This window comes from Microcaecilia unicolor, chromosome 7 (genome assembly GCF_901765095.1).
Source record: "Microcaecilia unicolor chromosome 7, aMicUni1.1, whole genome shotgun sequence".
NCBI lineage: Eukaryota > Metazoa > Chordata > Amphibia > Gymnophiona > Siphonopidae > Microcaecilia > Microcaecilia unicolor.
Genome location: NC_044037.1, coordinates 13,228,404 through 13,251,261, shown reverse-complemented (window position 1 = coordinate 13,251,261; position 22,858 = coordinate 13,228,404). Strand labels below are relative to the sequence as shown.

General features: G+C 44.5%; 1 protein-coding gene across 3 annotated transcripts in view; it reads left to right on the top strand.

Annotated features, from left to right (window-relative positions):
- The first annotated feature begins 1,557 nt into the window (after positions 1-1,557).
- Positions 1,558-22,858, top strand: part of LOC115474703 (ligand of Numb protein X 2-like) — a 132,389-nt gene continuing 111,088 nt past the window's right edge. For all 3 annotated transcript variants that reach the window (XM_030210326.1, XM_030210325.1, XM_030210319.1), the window contains exon 1: positions 1,558-1,645. The gene's annotated coding sequence lies outside the window, so the exon portion shown is untranslated. The remainder of the gene's footprint in view (positions 1,646-22,858) is intronic.

Genomic DNA, 22,858 nt, shown 5'->3' with positions numbered 1-22,858 from the left:
TGTACGGTCCATCCAGTCTGCCCAACAAGATAAACACATATGTGCTATTTTATATGTATACCTGACCTTGATTTGTATTTGCCATTTTCAGGGCACAGACCATAGAACTCTGCCCAGATGGTACATGAGGACTTGCTCCTTTTGTTTTGTGGAATGCAGTGGAATATTATAAAAATGCACTAGAATTTTTGATTATTACTACTATTTCAAAAGACAGGTATTGAATAATGAGGGAAAAGCTTCCTTTATGCAGAAGTTCAGTCCAGAGACAGCCTAAATGTGTCAACATTGTCCAGTTCTGTTGTAAATATTTATTTCTTTTCATGTCTGGTTGTAAAAGGCATTTTTTTTTGTTTGCATATAGATGAGTCTGACTTTATTAGGCAGGCAAACAATACACCACCAAATACAGTAGCAAGCAGCACAAAACATTACTGCAGACCATTTTTCTGCACACTTTTATAAAAGGGCCCCAGAGTTTATTACAGCTTGTTTCTACCAGCTTAGGGTTACCATATGTCCGGATTTACCCGGACATGTCCTCTTTTTGAGGACATGTCTGGGCAACCGGGCGAGTTTTGCCAATCTGCCCGTTTGCCTGGATTTCTGGACAAACGGGCAGGCTGGTGGGCGGGCCGGCCTGCCAGCCTGCCCGTTTGTCCAGAAATCCGGACAAATGGACAGATTGCTAGCCTCCCCTCCCCTTAGTTACTACTGCCCTGGTGGTCTAGCGACCTCTTCCGCCTTCGGGGCAGGAAAGAGCCCCTCTTTCCTGCCTGGAGTGCTGCCCTGCATGCATCCTTCCTGTTGGTGATCTCGGTGCCGATTCAAAATGGCCACCGAGAGTTGAAGTGACCTCGTGAGACTTCAACTCTCGGCGGCCATTTTGAATTGGCGCCGAGATCACCAACAGGAAGGATGCATGCAGGGCAGCGCTCCGGGCAGGAAAGAGGGGAGCTCTTTCTTGCCCTGAAGAAGTCACTAGACCACCAGGGCGATAGTAAGGTAAGGGGAGGGGGGTGATGGGGGGAGGGGAAAATGTGACAGGGGGCGGAGCAAGGGTGTGAAAGGGGCGGGGTGTGTGGTGGGGGCGGGGCATATGTCCTCCTTTTTGGGAGACAAAATATGGTAACCCTATACCAGCTACAATAATTTTTGTAAGCTGTTTAGTATATATCTATACATGGGAAACTTTCAAATCAATAAAAAAGCGGTCAAATAAGTAAAAACCAAAAAAGGTTCTTTACTCTCCATCTTTTAAGGCACTGCCTATCCAAGTAGAACAGCTTCAGACTTTTTACAGAAGGACCACGAAGCATAGGCAGTCCCGTTATTTCCAATAATCTTTCGCTATTGTTTTGAGTGAACTAAAATGGCAGCAAGCTCCGCCCAGCGGCTTCAGCCCACATCATGGGCCAGATAGGTGCCTGCCGTCCTCCGTTCTCCAGTCTAACGTCCTTGCTTGTGCGTGCCGCCTTCTTCTGACGCAACGTTTTCCCCATCGCCAACCTTCCGCCCTCCTCTGACGCAACTTCCCGTTTCTGGCAGAGTCAGTGGCAGGGCGGGACTGGAGGCAGCCAGAGAGCCGAGGAGGGAGAGAGGCGCCGTGTCAGACAGAGGACCAGGCTTGTGGCGGTGACTTCAGGTAGGAGCTTGAAGAAAGAGAGGGGGACCCGGAATGCCTGGGACTCGTTAGCTCTTTTAAAGCTTTACAGACATTACACAGGAAAAGAATGCGGTTTTTTTGACACCTGCCCCTTCTGAGCTTGATCCCTCCAGGATCTGGTTTGTTTTGCTGTCGCTTTTTATGTTTTAATGCCTGGCTCGAGTCTCAGTTCAGTTGTACTGGGAGAAGGTCAGAAAAGGACTTCCACATTTCTGCTAGAGAAGCTAAAATCATCCAGAGATACGACTTGATTAAGTTGCTATGGGAACTTATGTAACCTGTGATTCACCGGGGGGGGGGGGGTTGAGCCTGACAGTCCTCGATGGCACAGATGGAATTTGTAAAAAAATAATAAAAATCAGTCATTGAACAAAAAGAAGTTCAGGTACATGGGTAACCTGGTTTCCCTACCTACCCTCCAAGACCCTGACTGCCTGATCATACTAGGAAAAATTTCACTGCTCTACTTAAAAAAAAAAAAAACACACACACACACACACAATATCAATTCCAGTCTGGGGGCTGTTTTCTTAAAAACACCTTTATTAGGTATTTTTAAAAAAATGTATGTATTAAAAAATTATATTCTGCACTATCGCCAAAGTTCTAGGCAGATTTCAATAGAAATCAAACAAAATAAAACATGGAAAAGAAAATAAGATGATACCTTTTTTATTGGACATAACTTAATACATTTCTTGATTAGCTTTCGAAGGTTGCCCTTCTTCCTCAGATCGGAAATAAGCAAATGTGCTAGCTGACAGTGTATATAAGTGAAAACATTCAAGCATTACTATGACAGTCTGACAGGGTGTGAGGAGGGGGGTGGGTAGGAGGTATGCATGGGGACATCAAAGCATATCATTGATATTCTAACAGGATGGGTGTGGATAGGTGAGGGGTGGGGGAACTTATGTAACCTGTGATTCACCGGGAGGGGGGGGGGGGGTTGAGCCTGACAGTCCACAATGACACATATTGAATTTGTAAAAAAATAAAATAAAAATAAAAATCAGTCAATGAACAAAAAGAAGTTCAGGTACATGGGTAACCTGGTTTCCCTACCTACCCTCCAAGACCCTGACTGCCTGATCATACTAGGAAAAATTTCACACTGCTCTACATTAAAAAAAAAAAAAAAAAAGTATATATATATACACACACACATATAATATCAATTCCAGTCTGGGGGCTGTTTTCTTAAAAACACCTTTATTAGGTATTTTAAAAAAATGTATGTATTAAAAAATTATATTCTGCACTATCGCCAAAGTTCTAGGCAGATTTCAAAATTACGTACACAGTACATAAGAACATAAGCACCGCCATACTAGGAAAAGACCAAGGGTCCATCAAGCCCAGCATCCTGTCTCTGACAGCGGCCAATCCAGGCTTCAAGAACCTGGCAAAACCCATTAAAAAAACCCCAAAAACAAACAAAAATTTTTAAAAATTTTTAATAATGTTCAGTGGACCTTTCCCTCAGAATCTGGCCAAACCCCCTTTAAACTCCGTAAGGTCAGCTGCTGTCACTACAGTAATGCAGTTCATAAAACTAACAAACTCAAAACAGACGTGATTCACTTTTTAATATACATTATGCCCAATGCTCCAATACCAAAATATATCAATGTGTTCTGCTTCTAATATTGAACAAGTTAGGGTCCATCATAGGCCTCAATAAATAGTAAAGTTTAAATTCAGTCAGACTCTGATGCTGTCTCAATCATTTTGGGATTCTATTCCAAAACATTGGTCCAACTACAAAGATCTTTTTCATCTGTTCCTCCAATCTAATGACTTGGTATGAAGCCACATCTGACAAGTATTGCTCTCCAGATCTCAATGATCGTCTAGGCAGGTACATGTAGGTTTGATGCCAATAGAGGAGACTAGTCTATTTTATATCTTAAACATCGAGCTTAACACCTTAAATTTAATCCTTTGTTCAATCGGCAACCAGTGTGGTTCTCTCGATTAATGTGATCGTATTCCTGTCAACACCACGTTTTGAGCTAGTTGTAAGGCTCGTAATTGAGTCCTTTTGAGACCAAGCATTCATCCATTACAGTAGTCAAAACAAGGTGTAATGATGTTCCGGATCACTTTTCTGAAATTGCTATGACTGAGCAAGGTTTTAATCTTCTGAGTACATGCAATTAAAATAAACATCTTTAATCACTTTTTGCACATTCCATTTTAAATTCAAAGCAGAATGCATTATTATTCCTAAGTTTCAAATCGTATTTGTAGATCCATTCTGGTACTTTACTAGTGTCTCTGGTTTCTTCCGAAAAACACATAAAACAGAATAAACTTCCTCAAAATATTAAAGACCTTTTTAGTACTTTAAGTACCCGATAATATACCATAAGTTTGCCATACTGAGGGGCTGATTCTCAGAACACAGTGCTGGTGGTGTTGCCCATTAGCGCCTTAATCAATGCTCAGAGGGTTCTAGTGCTGGAAACAACATGTGTGGCAGGAATGGGTGCAAATCGTATTGAAATGTAGTTAAATTGATGTTAATGAGGTCATTTGCTATGCCCTCCTAATACACGAAGAACAGTGCACAAACAAACCCAGCTCTCACTGCTGTAAAAATAACAACCAGCTTGAAGCTGGCGGTGGATGGCTTGAAGAGAGGATTTCTTTTGATTTCCAGCTTAAAATCTGCTGGTTTTGATTTCTTTTGGAAGCAGAAGAGCAGTGGCGTAGCAAGGAGGGCTGTTACCCGGGGCGGTTCGAAGTTTCCCCCCCCCCCGGGTGCAGCACGATGACACCCCCCCTCGGCACATCAACACCCCCCCCCAACCCAGTGCCTACCCTCCTCAGCTCCCTCCAACCAGCTCCCGCACCCTACCTTTAAAGAAATTTCCGAAGCCGTGGAGAGGCGAGGCGCAGCGCCTCGCCCCTGCATGTAAAAGAAGCGTGGATCCTCATCGGGCCTTCCCTCACGCTGTCTGTCCCGCCCTTGCGGAAATAGGAAGTTGTGTCAGCGGAGGGCGGGACAGACAGCGTGAGGGAAGGCCCGATGAGGATCCACGCTTCTTTTACATGCAGGCGTGAGGCGCTGCACCTCGCCTCTCCACGGCTTCGGAAATTTCTTTAAAGGTAGGGTGCGGGAGCTGAGGAGGGTAGGCACTGGTCGGGGGGGGGGGGGGTGTCATCGTGCTGCAAGCGGGATGGGGAGCTGGCAGGGAGCACCCCCGCCCCCGAGCTGACACCTGGGACGGACCGCCCCTCCCGCCCCCCCTTGCTACGCCACTGCAGAAGAGCGCTTGTGCAAACCTGTAAGCGCTGGTACTGAGAAAGAAATGTGCATGAGTCCAGGCAAATCCAAAAGTGAAAAGCACACATTGGCGCCTGTTTTCTGTGCTTAAATATTAGACTTCCAAGTAAAAAAAAAAAAAAAGAGAGAAAAGCTTATATTTAAGGGTGCAGAAGAGTGGCAGTAATGTGTGGTGCACGGTTCAAAACTCTTCTGCGTGTATATGTTCCTCCCCTTGCTCTCACTTTTACAACACGCACATAATTTGAATATCATTTCCTTTGAGCACTGGAGAGCTATTTTTCTGCACTGTTCTGGCGGTAAGGGGTGTGTACTGTTGGCTGTACTGCGGGAGTTCTAAGAAGCAGCCCCTGAGTCAGATTGAAGGTTTTTCAAGCCTGTTATCAAGTTTCCAACAATGGACAATCCAGATCACAAGTATCTTACGGGATTCCCATATAGTGTATAGATTCCATGCTACTTACCCCTAGAGCACTGGTTCCCAAACCTGGTCCTGGAGGCGCCCCAGCAAGTCAGGTTTTCAGGATATCCACAGTGAATATGCATGAGATAAGTTTGCTTATTACAGAGACCCATTATATGCAAAACAGTCTCATGCGTATTGATTGTGGTAATCATGAAAACCCAGCTGGCTAGATATATCTTTAGGAGAGGGTTGAGAAGCAGTGATTTAGAGGCTTTCCCTACCCTGCATGGAGTACCAGCGTTATTCTAGAAACACAAATTTACAGTATGCAGTATTCTCCCCACCCCCAATTTGTGAAGTATATCATATCTTGCTAAATGCAGTTGTTTTCACTCATTTTTAAATTCGGGACACTTTGGAACCAAATAAGCTGAAGGAGAACTGCCAGGTATGTTCCTATTTGGGGTTGTGACAAACAGCTGACTAGTGTGTGTCAGTGATATCTACCCCACCAACCTGTCTTCAGACTTTTCATTGGTGGTATCCTCAAGGAGGTGGGCATGCCTCCCACTTAGCCATCTATCCCCCCTTCAATCTGTTCAGAACTCTGCTGCACGTCTTATGTTCCGCCTGAACCAATATACTCATATCACCCCTCTTCTCAGGTCACTTCACTGGCTTCCAATCAGATACCGCATACAGTTCAAACTTCTCCTTCATACCTACAAATGCACTCAGTCTGCAGCCCCTCATTACCTCTCTACCCTCATTTCCCCTTACGTTCACGCCCGAAACCTCCGCTCACAGGATAAATCCCTCCTCTCAGTACCCTTCTCCACCACCGCCAACTCCAGGCTCCGCTCATTCTGCCTCGCCTCACCCTATGCTTGGAATCAACTTCCTGAGCCCTTACGCCAAGCCCCCTCTCTACCCATCTTCAAATCCTTGCTCAAAGCCCACCTCTTCAATGTTGCTTTCGGCACCTAACCTTTATACCTTTCAGGAAATCTAGACTGCCCCTATTTGACTGACTGTACATTTGTCCTTTAGATTGTAAGCTCCTTTGAGCAGGGACTGGCCTTCTATGTTAAATTGTATAGCGCTGCGTAACCCTAGTAGCGCTTTAGAAATGTCAAGTAGTAGTAGTAAATGCATAATCTTCATCTATTCAGAGATATCTTGTCCTTCAAGCATGCAGATCTTTCTCTTGTCCACTTTCCTCTTTCTGTCATGAGCTTGGTTAGAGAGGCAGAGAGTAGTGGGGGAGGGGGGAGGAACCAGAATGATGATGGGGGCCCCACCAGAAGTCTCCAGGGGCCACCATTGGACCCGGGGCCTTGTACCTCTTTCCTGCTTAAATTTATTTATTTATTGCATTTGTATCCCACATTTTCCCACCTCTTTGCAGGCTCAATGTGGCTTACATTATGCCGTAATGGCGATCGCCATTTCCGGAAGGAGAAATACAGAATATTATTGCATTTAAAGTACAGAAAATATAAAATAAATTAGAAGCAAATAGATACACAAATAATTTCAGGTATAAGAGGACAAGAGTAATGTGTAACGTTCAATATTGACATTATGATTATAGTAAACAAATAGGAAGAGATCCATGGTAACCTTGTTCTGGTAAAACTTTTGGTGTCAGTTCATTTAAGAAGGATCTTTATGATAAGCTTCTTTGAACAGTTTAATCATTAATAATTTCCGGAAGGTTGCCAAGTCGTGCGTTGTTTTTATGGTGTTTGGTAATGCATTCCGTATTTGTGTGCAGGGTGTAGGAGAAGCTAGTTGCACATATTGATTTGTATTTGAGTCCTTTGCAATTGGGGTAATGGAGGTTCAGGAATGAGCGTGATGATCTTTTTGTGTTCCTTGCTGGTAGGTCTATGAGGTCTGACGTATATATCGGAGCCTCGCCATGAATAATTTTATGAACCAGGGTGCAGGTTTTGAATGTAAATCGATCTTTTAGAGGGAGCCAATGCAATTTTTTTCTCTGAGGGGTTTCTACCTAGATTCTCTTCTGTTTTCAACCAATTTCTGGTGGCTTTTCTGGATTTGTGTGGGTAAGTAAGCAGCTTTTTAACCCCTTCTTAGACTGCGGAATTTTGCATTGGATGTGGGGTCTTGGGCAAAGCATTCAAGATCTGTGGAGCAGCACAGGAAAAACTTTCTATTCTGCTTCTTTGTCCACTGAGAAGACTAAGCAGAGCGGTATGGGTTGACTGGGGGTATATTTGATGCTTTGATCATTAAGCTGTATGTTTAAAATCAGTGCTTTAAGCTGCATTTTTTTGTTTTGTTTTAATTTTATGGAGTTTAATAGTTTATTTAATGCTAGAGACCCTACTAATGTGTATGAGTTTGGCATATAAAAGAGCACATCTGATGACTAACTCGGAGGTGGGAAAGAATTCCTTTTAGTAAGCTAATGAGCACTTCCATGCTCAGGCTCACATCAAACATATAAATGGCAAGAGGCGTAGTCACTCGCAAATGCGCAGTAGAGACCCTCTCTGTCTCGCCCCCGCGTCAATACGTGATGACGGGAGCGTGACAGAGAGGGAACCTGCGCACCTGCGAATGAGGGAACTGCCGTCGCCACCGCTCCCCCCCCCCCCAGGGTTGCCGCTACCGCTCCCCCCACCCACCCGGAGTCGCCGCCGCCACCCACCCTCCACCCGGCCCGGGTACCTGGCTTCACTATTCAAACCGCCGGAACGCAGCACACAGCTCATCTGAGCTGCCGTTGGCCTTCCTTAACTGCCTGTGTCCCGCCCTCGCCGACGTTACGTCACACGAGGGCGGAACACACGCAGAGAAGAAGGAAGGCTGACGGCAGCTCAGATGAGCTGTGTGCTGCGTTCCGGCGGTTTGAATAGTGAAGTCAGGTACCCGGCCCGGGTAGAGGGGTGGCAGAGGGGACTCCGGGGGGGGGGGAGGGGCCTTTCAACCCCCCCTTCCTTTACTAACCCGTTTTTACGGGCTCAACGGCTAGTCCAGCATTATTCTGAGATTTTTTACCTTATCCTCTCAGAACCATGGCCTCCATGTAAACTGGTAGATTCTGTTTTAGCACAAGTGATTTAACTGCAAATTGGATTTGGTTTTTAGGCACTCTTCTTTGATCTCCTTTAAGCCAGAATTTATTACCTCTACAGATATACCTGTATCAGCTACTAGCATTACAGGTAGAGCACTGGACAGAAATCACATTGCGTCAGCACCTGCTGTGGGCCTTTGTGATGTTTTGTTTTAATTAAACAGAATCCCCCAGTCCACACCAGTTCTAAGTCAGCTGCTTGGCGCTGGCTGAGGCAGAATGCTGGCTGGCCTGCCTGCCATCTCCGCTCGGGGAGGGGATGAGGTGGGGGGGAGAGGCGCCTGCCGTAGCTGAGGCGATCCACGGGAAGAGCCCGGTTCGTGTCCAGAGTTGCCGCTGCCCAACGGGGTATGCAGGGCAGTGCCTCATCCAGCTGCGGTGAGCACCCAGGCCTTAGATCCAGTCCTTATCCTGAAGTTACAGATCTGTCTTGCTGACTTCCCCTACCTACATTGTTCTAACATGCCAGAGGCTGTTCACCTTGGAGATCTGCTGCGGGGGTGGGTATGGCCCAGCGTGAGATTTGCACCCTGTTCCTCGGATTTTCAAGGGCCAGCGAGAGCTCACTGGACGTCGCCAGAACCACAACGCTTTCCAAGGCTTGGGCCCCTCTCTCAGGGTGATCCCATTCCAGGGCACCCTGTCCTTCACAAAGAAAAGAGAACGCCCACAGGCTTCTCCGAGATTGGTTGCGTTACCGCACTGGACGCCTTGCGGCGCCCGTCTCCACCACTCCGGGTTTGGTAATTGTACATCATCTGCATAAACTTAATATTCAGTTGTTTTTAATTAGATTTGTGCTAAAGTTGAGAATAAAGAAGACTCCTAGAGATTCCCCATGACAATAAGACGAGACAGTATCAATTAACCCCTTAGTGAAGTGTGTATGAAAATAGTGTATGGAGTCTGGGGTAAACGTGTATGACTGGAAGTTGGGGGTTTATGCCAGTGTTGCGTATGAATGTTGCAGAAAACACCTCCGCATTTAATCTGAAGTTATTCCCTAGCGAAAATAGAACAGAATAAAACCATATTCACTTCATTGAAAAATACAGAAATTGGACTTAGTTTGAAAGCAGTAAGAGACTCTCTGGAATGGATGTAGTTCCAGTTCCTATTGTGTTCATGCTTAATATTCATAGACTTTCAAATTCTTTCCGCTTGATTGATTCAGAACTCAGTGAAACAGCCTCCGGCAGTAACTCCACCTTGAGCATGTGCCGTTTCTGGCACAACAAAAAATAGTTTTGGAATTTTTGCCATGGCACTAACCCGGTGGTGCTCGGGCAGTGCCGGTTTACCGTGGGAACTCTTACCGCCACATGGGGAGCAAAAACCCTGACCTCTGCTGACTCCTGCATCTGGTTGTTTTTTTGCGCATACGCTGAAAATTGAACACGTGTGGTTGCCAGCGTTAGTAGTCTTAAGGAGACGCAGCAGACTGCAGAGTTGGAAGAGCAGCGTTTCCGGGGTCGTCATCAGCTGGCAGGACTTGGGATCCCTGCCAACTACCACTAAGAGTGCACCAGCACAAGTAGGAGGGATGGAAAGCACAGTCTACATCATTTATAATTTTCGTTCCAAATCAATAATTTCCGTTAATGAAAATTTCTTATAGTTCTTATTCGATTTGGAGTAGTACATTAAAAAAAAAAATTCTTATCCAATTTTCGTTATGAAAAAAAAAATGATATTTTTAGTTCTAGTTCTGAAGATCTAAAGACCAAAGACGTTTGTTCTGATAATTATTCTCGTTAATGAAAATATCCCTGTTTGATCCACAGCCTTCCCCCCCCCGACCCGCCACGCACTTATGTAAGTTGGAGTCCTGCCTCCGACTCAAGTTCTCCATACTACTCCATACTACTACTTATCATTTCTGTAGCGCTACTAGACGTACGCAGCGCTGTACACTTGAACATGAAGAGACAGTCCCTGCTCGACAGAGCTTACAATCTAATTAGGACAGACAAACAGGACAAATAAGAGATAAGGGAATGTTAAAGTGAGGATGATAAAATAAGGGTTCTGAACATAAGATAATCTAAGGCTTTCTGTTAGCACACATAGTACAATGGCTTCCAGCATGTGCTCTTCAGAACGTTCGCTATTATTTTGTCGCTAATTAGGAAATGACTGACTACTAAAACAGCATTTTTTAAAACTGAAAAAGGTACAGAAATGCTCGGCTCTTTTCTGTTCGCTTTCTGCTGTGCAGGCAGCACCTGCAATGGTGTTTCATTCTCAGAGCTGAGGAGACATGTCCCAACAGCAAACGCTAGTGAAGATCTAGTAAACCACAATATTGCTGTGAAGCCTTAAACAATTATCACTTGCCGCTGCCAAGAAATCTGGGGTTTCCAGATGTGCACAGTTCTTACAGCTGGCAGACACGCAATCTGTGCAGAGGCAGTTTCTACTGTGGTATGACTGTTCTGCAAAATATGTATTTTATTGTACCTGAATTGTATCGGTGTTCTAAGCTTCCTTGAGCAGCATTTGGAAAGGAGGGCTAAAATTTCACTAAATATTAAATGATCCTATGCTTCAAAAAAGTTATTTGAGTTGGCCCAGGGGATGTTTGTATTTACTCCAGTATTGAACTTTTGTTGTATGCATCTGACTTTCACAAATTCAAGGCCTTGGTGTTTTTATCCATTTTGTTACCACAGTACCTTCTCAGTGTTACTCCTGGTGCAATTCTGGCCATAAATCATAACATTTTATTTTGAACATTTTTTGTGCAGAATTCCCTTGTGATAAGGCCTCCAAGGCTGCTCCCAGGCCCCAGGCCTGACATCCCAGCCATCGCCCCCTCCCCCCCTCAATTATTGCCTTCTCCAGGTGTGTCTCACGCTACAGGTTTCACCTTTACCAACTCTTTCCTCCTCCCCCAACTTCAACTTGAACATCCCCCCCAAGTTTGAATTGCCCTGCCTCAGCAAAGGTTCACCCCTCCCCCCAAGTTCATTCTCTGCCCTCTTCAGGCTCATCCTTCTCCCCCCTCCTCCAGCGCTATCCTTTTCTATTCCCCCCTCACCAACACAAGCTGTACTCTGCACCCAGCTCTCTCTATCCTGTTCCACTGGCTACTGTAACCTCCAAGTATGACTAGAGCCTTCCATCTTCTGACCTGTGCCCCTGCTTCCATCTTCCTGTTGAGTGGATGAATGACACTGCTTGAGCCTTCTGTCTTTCTATGGCCAAAGCTTCAGCTTTCTTCTGGCCGAATATTGCAGCCTTCTGGTCCCTGCATGGAATTCTGTGGAAATGATACTTTACACAGAAGTCCCGAGAATTATTGTGCCAAGATTGCTTCACAGCTCTGCAGTTTGATAGTGGTAAGTGGTACCTTGTGAGTGCTGAGATGACTTGAGCCTTCCAGCCCTGTTAGTCCACACAGCAGGACAACCATCTTAAGTAAATGCTCTCTAAGTGTTGTGTTTTGTTGTTGTTTGTTTTGGCTCTCTGTGATTCCAGACGAAACTGACCATTCCAGTCAAACAAAGGGATGTGTCAGAAACATGCAAATACCTGGCCGACATCCATAAAGTACAAAGATTCCGTCACTGTTATGGTAAGATCCATAACAGTGACGCGATCAGGTATGGAAATGGAGGCCGTCGAATGATTAACAGCACAGAAAGGATGTGATGGGAGACTGGAGGTGTATCAAGATTGTGGTCTGCTGACAGTTTTTGATCTTTCTGATAGTCAAGCAGGATATTCCCAAAGAGCTCACTGATCTAGACCTTGTGCGCTAAAACAGATTGCTTGCTCAAACGGTTTTGTTTTGCTTTGCATGGATGGCTCCTGCTGATGTAGGATGTCTGCAGTAGGGGACAAGTGCCTGGTGGTCTACTTCAGTGGCTCCCAAATCTGGTCCTGGAGGCACCCCAGCCAGTCAGGTTTCAGGGTATCCATAATGAATATGCTTGTGAGAGAGTTGCATGCAAATCTCTACTACTACTTAACATTTCTAAAGCCCCTCTAGGGTTACGCAACGCTGTACAATTTAACGTAGAGGGACGGTCCCTGCTCAAAGAGCTTACAATCTAAGAGACAAGTGAACGGTCAGTCCGATAGGGGCGGTCAAATTGGGGCAGTCTGGATTTAGTGAACGGTAAGAGTTAGGTGCCGAACGCAGCATTGAAGAGGTGGGTTTTAAGCAAAGACTTGAAGATGGGCAGGGAGGGGGCTTGGCGTAAGGGCTCAGGAAGGTTGTTCCATATTCATATTCATTGTGGATACCCTGAGTGGCTGGGGTGCCTCCAGGACCAGGTTTGGGAACCACTGGTCTGCATGCTAATTGTGCTGTATTGATGTTAGAACAACTTCTGGTTTCAGATACGGACATTTTGTTAATACTGGTGTGGCTTTCCTTAACTAGAGGTTTTTTGGCCCTTAACTCTTTCGGCAGTGGATTTATGCCAGAGCAGCTCAGGGCACGTCCCACTTCTACATGGCACAGCTACCAGGAGAGCTTTCATAGCCAACCTCATATTGTGTCTCCTTGTAGAATTTCCTTTCCCTTGGGATAGTTTTGCTTCTTGTGTTCAGAAAAGCATATCCCACCGACCCAACATAAAAAAAACCTGGATACCTGCGACATAACGAAACCAGAAACCGTAATGGACATATCCTAACTCTTCCTCCCCCTCTCTAATGTTCCCCCAATTGTATTTACTACCCACGTACCTCTTTCTACCACAATATCACCTTGTCATTGTTTATACATTTTATTTCTTATTTCCTTGTCCCTTATTGTACCCATTTACCCCTACCTTACCTGACCCTTTTTCTAATTGTATTTGTTTAATACCTACCGTATTTGGCATTCACCATTACGGTACTATGTAGGCCACATTGAGCCTGCAAATAGGTGGGAAAATGTGGGATACAAATGTACCAAATAAATATTATTAATCACTTTCAAATATTTGAATACATTATACATATAATCTCACCTGTCTCTCCTACCCTCTAGAATATTGGGTTCTCAACCCAGTCCTTGGGACACACCCAGCTAGTAGTCATGCTTTCAGTGAATATGGATGAGGTACGGTTGTATGTACTACCTCCATTGTATGCAAATTTAGCTCATGCATATTCATTGTGGGTATCCTGAAAATCTGACTAGCTAGTTGTGTCCCGAAGACTAGGGTGAGAAGCCCTGCTCTAGGGTATAAATGTTTAGCTTTCTAAAGTCTCTCATAGGGCATCTGTTGCAGACCCCGCACCTGTTATTTAAATGTTTGGAAGTAACATAGAGGATGACAGATAAAGACCTGAACTGTCCATCTAGTCTTTCCAACAGTCTTACTCGTTATTATCTATTGCTTATTTAGGCTTAATCTACTGCCTTATATGCAGAGCATGTCAGAGAGGTTTACAATGTATAAAAACATCAATTCTGAAACTCCCAACCCCTGACACACACACTTACAGATCTCTCTTAACACCTGGCACTCACACCACCATAGCTCTCTGTCTCTTCCCCCCCCCCTGCATAACTACCTTCATAGCTCTCTCTCTTGCCTTCTGTTCCTTCTCCCCCCAGCACAAGAAGTCAGTATTTATTTATTTATTAGGGTTTATTTAACGCCTTTTTGAAGGAATTCACTCAAGGCGGTGAGAATAAATCAAACATGAGCAATAGACAACTACAGCAGTAAAAATATCAATAGAAATCAGACAAAAGAAAATAAGATGATACCTTTTTTATTGGACATAACTTAATACATTTCTTGATTAGCTTTCGAAGGTTGCCCTTCTTCCTCAGATCGGAAATAAGCAAATGTGGTAGATGACAGTGTATATAAGTGAAAACATTCAAGCATTACTATGACAGTCTGACAGGGTGGGAGGATGGAGGTGGGTCGGAGGTATGCATGGGGACATCAAAGCATTTCATTGATATTCTAACAGGATGGGTGTGGATAGGTGAGGGGTGGGGTGATCAACAGAGACATACAGCTTTATGGTTTATAATGGGTTAGGAACCCCAGATCCTTGTTAAGTCCTTTCTGTTGGGACCCACCCCCATCCTCCCACCCTGTCAGACTGTCATAGTAATGCTTGAATGTTTTCACTTATATACACTGTCAGCTAGCACATTTGCTTATTTCCGATCTGACGAAGAAGGGCAACCTTCGAAAGCTAATCAAGAAATGTATTAAGTTATGTCCAATAAAAAAGGTATCATCTTATTTTCTTTTCCATGTTTTATTTTGTTTGATTTCTATAGATTCTACATGGAATGTTGCTATTCCACTAGCAACATTCCATGTAGAAGTCGGCCCTTGCAGATCAGCAATGTGGCCGCGCAGGCTTCTGCTTCTGTGAGTCTGACGTCCTGCACGTACGTGCAGGACGTCAGACTCACAGAAACAGAAGCCTGCGCAGCCTTCTACATGGAATGTTGCTAGTGGAATAGCAACATTCCATGTAGAATCTCCAATAGTAGCAACATTCCATGTAGAATCTCCAATAGTATCTATTTTACTGTCATAGTAATGCTTGAATGTTTTCACTTATATACACTGTCAGCTAGCACATTTGCTTATTTCCGATCTGAGGAAGAAGGGCAACCTTCGAAAGCTAATCAAGAAATGTATTAAGTTATGTCCAATAAAAAAGGTATCATCTTATTTTCTTTTCCATGTTTTATTTTGTTTGATTTCTATTGATAACCTTTAAGAGTGGACTAACACGGCTACCACACCTCTCTACTTAAGCAGTAAAAATAATAATAATATACTACTTACAATGTCAACACAATATGTAACAGAGCATTTTAACTGATAGTGAAGGGTATAAGCAAAGATGGAACATAGTTTAGAGAGTTAGAAAGTAAGGTGACTAAAGAAAGTTGCACATGAGGTCAGAGAGATGGTTAAATATTATCTCAGCTAGGGTAGGAGCGGATAAACATGACCTGCAGTATGTGCAGCCCAAGGCACTCATCTAGTAGCAGCGAAATCCAGAATGTGCTGATCTTAATGCGTGGCACGGCACAGGAGAAGGCCCTCATAATTGGCGTTCGCCATCAGGGTACTATGTAAGCCACATTGAGCCTGCAAATAGGTGGGAAAATGTGGGATACAAATGCAACAAATAAATATAGTGAAAGCCCTGCATTTAAACTGTGTAACCAACATTTCATGCATTCCAGTGGATCGCTAGACTTGCTGAGACCCCCTTAAGTCTGCCTTTGTTTCAGTAGCTCAGAGATCTGTGACCCAATAGAGCAGGAATTCAAATTTCTATCATAGTCAAGTGAAAGAGAAGGGATATGAATCTTTGTGAATGATTGTAAAACTGATAAGGTAGAACTACTCTCCAGATATACTGACTTTTAATGTTTTGACTCTGGTCATATGTCCATAGAGGGTGCTTTGAGGCTGGGGGGAAAGGTGTTTATGTTTTCCTTAGCCTATTTTGTGAATGAAGGATTACTGCCTGTGTCCCCATAGTAACTCCTATTTTCAGGATATGAGGATTCTGGCAGAGGTGGGGGTTTTAACCCTGGATCTATGCATATGTATGAATCATGGATGTGCATGCATGCATTCTGGAAAGCAGGCTCTTTTTTTTTTTTTTTTTGTTACATTTGTACCCTGCGCTTTCCCACTCATGGCAGGCTCAATGCGGCTTACATGGGGCAATGGAGGGTTAAGTGACTTGCCCAGAGTCACAAGGAGCTGCCTGTGCCTGAAGTGGGAATCGAACTCAGTTCCTCAGGACCAAAGTCCACCACCCTAACCACTAGGCCACTCCTCCACTGTTGCTACTATTTGAGATTCTACATGGAATGTTGCTATTCAACTAGCAACATTCCATATAGAAGTCGGCCCTTGCAGATCACCAATGTGGCTGCACAGGCTTCTGCTTCTGTGAGTCTGACGTCCTGCACATACGTGCAGGACGTCAGACTCACAGAAACAGAAGCCTGCGCAGCCTTCTACATGGAATGTTGCTAGTGGAATAGCAACATTCCATGTAGAACCTCCAATAGTAGCAACATTCCATGTAGAATCTTCAATAGTAGCAACATTCCATGTAGAATCTCCAATAGTATCTATTTTATTTTTGTTACATTTGTACCCTGCGCTTTCCCACTCATGGCAGGCTCAATGTGGCTTACCTGGGGCAATGGAGGGATAAGTGACTTGCCCAGAGTCACAAAGAGCTGTGCCTGAAGTGGGAATCGAACTCAGTTCCTCAGGACCAAAATCCACCACGCTAACCACTAGGCCACTCCTCCACTGTTGCTACTATTTGAGATTCTACATGGAATGTTGCTATTCCACTAGCAACATTCCATGTAGAAGTTGGCCCTTGCAGATCACCAATGTGGCCGCGCAGGCTTCTGCTTCTGTATGTGCAGGACGTCAGACTCACAGAAACAGAAGCCTGCGCAGCCTTCTGCATGGAATGTTGCTAGTGGAATAGCAAGTGGAATAGCAACATTCCATGTAGAATCTCCAATAGTAGCAACATTCCATGTAGAATCTCCAATAGTAGCAACATTCCATGTAGAATCTCCAATAGTTGCAACATTCCATGTAGAATCTCCAATAGTTGCAACATTCCATGTAGAATCTCCAATAGTTGCAACATTCCATGTAGAATCTCCAATAGTAGCAACATTCCATGTAGAATCTCCAATAGTATCTATTTTATTTTTGTTACATTTGTACCCTGTGCTTTCCCACTCATGGCAGGCTCAGTGCGGCTTGTGTGTATAAGTTAGTTTCACTCATAATGTTCCCGTATCAAATTAAATCTCCCTCATTTATTTATTTATTTGTTACATTTGTATCCCACATTTCCCCACCTGTTTGCAGGCTCAATGTGGCTTACATAGTACCGTAATGGCATTCACCATGTCCGGTAAAGTAACAAATACAAGGTGATATCGTGGTCGAATAAAGGTACATGTGTTTCATCCCATGGGGATCGGGGACAGGAAAGGTTATTATTTATTATTATTTATTTTACAGTGCTTATATCCCACAATTTCCCACCTCTGGCAGGCTCATTGTGGCTTACAACATTTGAATAACAAATAGACAGGGTGCAATAAAAGGAAAGGGGTAAGCAGGGCAGAGAGGTAAAGATAAATAGATGGGTCAGTCCGTACTGGTGGCTTCCTGAGATTAGCGAGGGTGGACAGGGTCTTTGTGGTAGGCTTGCTCAAATAAGCAGGTCTTAAGCGATTTCCTAAAGGCTTTCAGAGATGGGCAAGGTAAAGCCTGGCACTGAAAAGTGGGTGGGCCTGAACTTATTAAAGGGAGAGGCAAGAATGAGGCAGTGAGTTTTTTCGGCGTTAAGTTTTAGCTTGAATGCCATTACGAGCTTTGGTTTTGCTGTGTTGCAGAATGTAGGTATTTATGTTGGATCGGTGGGGTATGCCTTTTTGAACAGGTTGGTTTTTAGTGATTTCCTGAAGTTAAGGTGGTCGTAGATTGCTGTCACAGCTTTTGGCAATGCGTTCCATGGTTTTGTGCTTACGTAGGAGAAGCTGGATGCCTAGATTGCTTGGTATTTAAGTCCTTTGCAGTTTGGGTAGTGAAGGTTTAGGTATGTTCGAGATGATCTGCTTATGTTTCTGACTGGTAGGTCTATGAGGTCTGTCATGTATCTTGGGACTTGGCCACAGATAATTTTGTGGACCAGGGTGCAGATTTTGAAGGTAATACGTTCTTTGATTGGAAGCCAGTGCAGTTTTTCTCGGAGGGGTTTGGCGCTTTCGAATCATCGATTTGCCAAATATCAGCCTGGCTGCTGTGTTTTGAGCGGTCTGGAGTTTCTTAGTGAGTTGTTCTTTGCAAGGTCGTGGGATACAAATGTTTATTTTAGCATGGGTTACATCTGCATTTAATTCAGGTTCTTAACATAGTAGTTAATATAAATAAAGACTGGTTGTCTTCCTCTCTGGTTCCCTAGCACTTTGTTTAGGTGAATGAATAAATAAATATATGAAAGTTTCCATGCTCGAACCAAAATCGAAATCTGTTCTCCCTTCATGTCTGTCTAGTCAGCCTCTGAACCCTGTTCCTGCCACTGCCCTCTGTTTCTCTGTCCAAAGCACATTTAAATTATGGTAGTTTTCCATCATCTCCACTGGCAGCCTCTGTTCCTCTTTCATTCTCACAACTCTTGCTTTGTCCAACATCCAGGTGGCCTCCTGGAGGCAGGGGAGCAACTTGTGGATTGGGAAAGGTGTTGCAGCTGAATATCTACCCCTGACTCCCCCTAGGTTCTCTAATTACGGATGTTCTGTGGGACAGAATATTGATTAGCACCCAGTGTCCACCCTTCTAGATCTTACCATCAAAACTAGTGAGGCTGTTTGGAACATCTGGCCATTGATAGGTTTGTAACCTTGGCTGCTGAGTGCATGTCACCTAATGAAGTTACTTTTACTTCTTTGATTAGCTAAAGCTGTATTTGAAGGAGAATATACTTTAATTAAGCTGCCACCCTCAAGTTTTCTACCTGTTACCCCTCAACCTAACCTTACCACTATGTGTTCCATTCTGCATCGGATCAAAGTTCCACTAAGCCTCATCCCTTCTCCGAACATACCTGGCGGATCCCAAGAATGAATCCATTTACTGGAGCTACCTCACAGAGACAAGTCTTAGGATTCCCTATTGCTTAAGGACCTTTCCCCTAAGAACTCATCTACCCCCCCCCCCCCCCATTTAAATCCAGCTACTCTGGATGTCTTGATCGCAGCTATTCCTAAATTGAGGGTTCCTTTTACGAAGCTGTGGCAAAAGGGGGCCTGCGCTGGTGTCGGCCCTTGTTTGTGACGTGCTCCGAGGATCCCTTTTACTGCAGCGGGTAAAAGTCAGGTCTTTGTTTTTTTTTTTTTTCAAGAAATGACCGTGCGGCAAGTGAAGCACTTGCCTGCGGCCATTTCGGGGGGGGGGGGGGGGGAGCACTTAAGGGCTCCCATGCTAACCTGGCGGTAACCGGGCAGCATGTGGCACTGCCCGATTACTGCCGGGTACACACCGGTGCTTGAAAAATTTAAATATTTTTGCGTCGCTGGAAATGGTGTAAGCTGAGGGAGGGAATTACCACTGGGCTGCTGCAGTAGCTTGGCGATACTTTCCTTTGAGCAAACAGTAAGCTCCTTTCCTCATTTTTATTGCTGTTCTCTGTATCTGTCCCAGACAGGTTTAAATTCTGTCACGCTTTGTCTCTACCTGTGCCATTAGACTAAACCAGGCATCTGCCGCCCTCTCAATAAAGAAGCGTTTGAAGCCTTTCAACTAAACTGAAGGGTGAAGCTGCCGTCTTTCAAAGTTATGCGCTTTCAGATTCCTTCTTTAATCCCCGGCCTCCTTTCCCTTCCTCCCCACAGGAATGAGATTCCTTAGTGTAAGCTAGAAATTCTTCGGTACAGAGAGAGGCATACCACGGTCTACCACATGAAAAAAAACCCCTCCAAAAACGTCTTAGCCCTTTGTACATTGACGGAAGCTAATTATAAGTTTAGTGAGGTGAGAGATTAATTGTGAAAGAGAATCCCATTTCCTCTTGCTGTATGTTCGTACTTAGCTGCAGGAGCTGTATGTTGGTGTGGGTAATTTTTGTTTTCCCTGGCAGGCACTTTAGAAGACAAAGAGAAGCAGGCACCTGCGTTATAGGTATGTGGGCCTGCAGTCTGTTCTGTAATTTAGAAAATCTGTCTGGGCTGCAGTATAGTTAAGAGGTGGTTATGTACCTAGTAGAGCTGCTTTTGATTACTGCTGTGTTTGACAAAGACAGGCTGTTAAAATACTAATGCTTAAGCTTGCTGTTTTCCTTTTGGACTGGAAAGCGTGGAGGGTGCGGGGGGGGGGGGGGGGGGGGGGAATGTTTGCCTCTAGCTCTGCTGTGGTTTCGGCATATGAGGTCTAAAGTTTGGTAAGTGTCTGTTTAAAGCAGATCTGTTTAAAAGGGAAGGGAAAGGGGACTTGATATACCGCCTTTCTGAGGTTTTTGCAACTACATTCAAAGCGGTTTACATATATTCAGGTTCTTATTTTTGTACCAGGGGCAATGGAGGGTTAAGTGACTTACCCAGAGTCACAAGGAGCTGCAGTGGGAATTGAACTCAGTTCCCCAGGATCAAAGTCCACTGCACTAACCACTAGGCTACTCCTCAACTCATTCCACCAATAAGAGCCAACCTCATCAGTGATGTCACAATGGCTTGATTGCCCGATACAGTTCCCCAGGATCAAAATCCACTGCACTAACCATTAGGCTACTCCTCCACTCATTCCACCAATAAGAGCCAACCTCATCAGTGATGTCACAATGGCTTGATTGCCCGATACAGTTCCCCAGGATCAAAGTCCACTGCACTAACCACTAGGCTACTCCTCCACTCATTCCACCAATAAGAGCCAACCTCATCAGTGATGTCACAATGGCTTGATTGCCCGATACAGTTCCCCAGGATCAAAGTCCACTGCACTAACCACTAGGCTACTCCTCCACTCATTCCACCAATAAGAGCCAACCTCATCAGTGATGTCACAATGGCTTGATTGCCCTACAGTTCCCCAGGATCAAAGTCCACTGCACTAACCATTAGGCTACTCCTCCACTCATTCCACCAATAAGAGCCAACCTCATCAGTGATGTCACAATGGCTTGATTGCCCGATACAGTTCCCCAGGATCAAAGTCCACTGCACTAACCACTAGGCTACTCCTCCACTCATTCCACCAATAAGAGCCAACCTCATCAGTGATGTCACAATGGCTTGATTGCCCAATACAGTTCCCCAGGATCAAAGTCCACTGCACTAACCACTAGGCTACTCCTCCACTTTCTAGCTGTAAAGTGTGTTAGCAAGTTACCTCATTTATGTACACGCTAAAATCTTAATAGACAACGTAGGGTATAAACAAAAGTGGAACAGACAGATAAGATAGCATAACAGGAGTTCAATAGACTGAAGAGTGACTAAGTTAAGGAAAAATTGCACATGAGATCAGGAAGGTGCTTTCGAATATGATCTCAGCTTGGCTAGCAGAGCATAAGCGAGTCCCTGCTACGGTATGTGCAGCCGGTGTTAGTCCTTGTATGTGTGACTGGATAGTTAAAGGCTTGGGACAAGAGCCAAGCTTTCACCTGCTTCCAGAAGTAGAGAGAGATTCTAAAAGGAAAATGTTACTGGAGTCCGCTGGCCTTTGGGGATCTGAAAGCCCACGTACTTGTTGGAAATACTCCCAAGAGTCGGTCAGGATGGAATCATCGTTTGAAATCATTCATTTTCAGCCTCCAAAAATAACAACTAAGTGGTGGCAATTTCCTTTTAAAAGCATGTGCTAGAAAAGGCGAGGTGTAATTAAAAACGAAAGCCCCTTAACGGTAAAAACGTCAAACTTTTTGTATATAATGCGGACATCAGAATGTTTTGGGACCGTCCATTTAGACCTGGCTATGCAGGGCACATTTTGTACATATTCCAAGTGGTATAAATGTGTGTGTTACTTTCATTCACGTCAATTTTCTCAAAGTTGTGATTTTGGCCACTCAGGGTGTACTTTTTCACGGAGAGGGTGGTGGATGCTTGGAATGCCCTCCCGCGGGAGGTGGTGGAGATGAAAACGGTAACGGAATTCAAACATGCGTGGGATAGGCATAAAGGAATCCTGTGCAGCAGGAATGGATCCTCAGAAGCTTAGCTGAAATTGGGTGGCGGAGCAGGTGGGGGGAAGAGGGGTTGGTGGTTGGGAGGCTAGGATAGGGGAGGGCAGACTTATACGGTCTGTACCAGAGCCGGTGATGGGAGACGGGACTGGTGGTTGGGAGGCGGGAAATACTGCTGGGCAGACTTATACGGTCTGTGCCCTGAAAAAGACAGGTACAAATTCAAGATATGAGTTTATCTTGGGCAGACTAGATGGACCATGCAGGTCTTTTTCTGCCGTCATCTACTATGTTACTATGTTACAAGAGATTTTTAGTATTAAGTCTTTTCAGAGCCACTGCTGCTCAGTATTAGTCATCCCGTCCCAGCAGACCTTGTTAGTCACCATGCTGCCAGGATTTGGTCTTCTTTTTTTGGGTGGTGTTTCCCCCTGCTGATGGATTTTGGCTTCCTCTGGAACCTACACTTTTTTTATGTTATCCAACCAATCTTATGAATACCAATTGAAACCAGCCCAATGCAATTTTTTATCATTCCTTTTGTGTAAATCTGTGAACCTCAGCCGTGCCGCTCTGTGTATCTGCCTTACCGGTAAGTCTTATGCACTCCTATCGTCATTGGTTCAACCGCCTCCACCCTAACATATCTTAAATTTATATTGCTTAATTTAAATTCCCATAAGGACTTATTTGTAATCTTAAATTAATTGGATTTAAACA